The following is a 2,090-nucleotide window of genomic DNA, read 5'->3' on the forward strand; positions in this document are numbered from 1 at the left end:
TTGCCCTGTTGTTTAATTCATGTGGTGATGAGCATGTGGTCTCCAACAGGGGTGGGCGTTACCTCAAAATTTGGTTTCAGTGCAGCACCAAGTAATACAGAGCCAGTATTGTTGAATGCACCAACAGAGGGCTATATCTGAATTCTTCATTTCCACTAAATGATGTGCAAAAGGTTAGCAACCATCATAAGGTTAGCTGAGTGGTAGACTTCTGGATTAAACTAGTCTGGGCGTGTGCTGGGTCACACTGTTCCCTTGTTGTTTGAGTGTATACAAAAAGACAACAGTAGTGGAGAAGCAAGGAGTACTTGCACCAAGACAACAGAACATGTTCAAGCATACAGTTTTACTCTGATACAATAAAAATGGGCCAAATTTTAAAAGGAAAAGCTGATCCCTTGTATGGTATCATGATATTTGACACTAGAATCGTTATTCAAAAAGGGCATGTAGCATCTATAAAACCTATACTTTGGGATTCATCCACCCGGCCCTAGTCTCCAAATGTGTTCCACGTTGCTGATAAGAGGTCCATGCTAACATTATAGCTCAGAGTGAAAGCAGCTTTAAAAAATAAGAAATAAAAGAAGACCATAGATAAATTCATCAGATGTTTTAAAGTGGCGCCATGTAAAAGCTAAAAAGTGAAGGGCCTGAAATTGAACCCTGAGGAACACCACAATTCATTTGACAGCTTTGTTATCAATCATTAATGCTAGTCATACATTATATTTCAGTTCTTTCTGATTTTCATCAATTAACATCTGTACCAGAGAGGCTGTTTAAACTTTGGCGTTTACTCAAAAGAATCAGTGATCTACTGCATCAAAGGCTGTGCTTATGTCAAGTTCTACTACTGCAGATACTTTTATCTGGTCAATTTTGAACCTAAATATGTTTACAACCTTGACAAGATTCAGATAACTTTATTTATCCCAAAGGGCAATTTAGTTTTACAGTCCACCAAGACCTGTCTTAGTTTTTGTGATTGTTTTGTAGATCTGATTTTTTTCCACTAACAAATTATGAGATTTCGAAATATTTTTTCTGATGAAAAACAAGATTCTCTAAAACTTAAAAATAGACTATTGGACATTGGTCTCTAGTTATTAAGAATTAATGCATCTAAATTGTTTGCCTAATAGAGGTTTAACTGTGACGGCCTATAATGCATTTGAAAATAATAGTTTACAATTTCAAGTAAATCTTTACTTAAGAAGCCATAAACTGCTTGTAAAAAAGTATGTGGGAATGGGATTGGGTTGTGGGTTTTAAACTTTTTGAAGCTGAATCTGCTAACAACATTTTCTGTTTGTTAGTTTTCCATAAGAGATCACATAATTTAAAAAGACAGACAATAATGCAAAATATAATATTACACTTTATTGATATCTACACTTTATTGTTGTTGCAGCAGTAAAAATCAGTCTGAACTGTGTTTAAAAACACTGCACAGCCATGCCCTTTTGTTAGTGTATGTGAGAGCTTGTATACGTCTGTGTCAATAAGAACACGCTGTTGATTGGGACCCTCTGCAGCATTACAATATACTGGAGTGTTCTGTGTTTGAGGTTTTGACCGAGCTGCCCGCTCTCTGCCATTTCCAGCTCTGTGTATAAATAAACAGCAGTCACGCTGGCTGCGCTCTGATTGGACACCATGTAATGAGCTGTGAAAGGCCAGTCAGCAGTGTCACACCATGAACACCCTCCTCCATCTAATTAATACCAGACCTCAACACACATGACAGTCAGCTATGTTACATGCTAGTCACCTTTGCTACATATTCTCTACATGTGGTTCCTCCATACAAGGCTCTGAATAAGGTAAAGACTCAGAATGAAAGCTGCGCCCCTCCTGCGCTAAAGTAAAATTATACTTTTAATCATCACGTTCTTCAATGTCTGAACATCCAGAAAATGAGGCTAACTGTATTGTTCCATAAATGCATAGGTGCACATTTTGCACATTTCTCATCCTTCTTAACCTCTTCATACCTAGGCCTCTAACTCAGGCCCATGCTTGAAAATTACATGCCCAAACTTAATAAGGTATATCTCTGCAACTACAAGGTCTATATGAACCACCTT

The sequence above is a fragment of the Semicossyphus pulcher genome, unplaced genomic scaffold (assembly GCF_022749685.1).
Source record: "Semicossyphus pulcher isolate SPU_LCO1_2020_fin unplaced genomic scaffold, fSemPul1.0.p SCAF_8, whole genome shotgun sequence".
Taxonomy (NCBI): domain Eukaryota; kingdom Metazoa; phylum Chordata; class Actinopteri; order Labriformes; family Labridae; genus Semicossyphus; species Semicossyphus pulcher.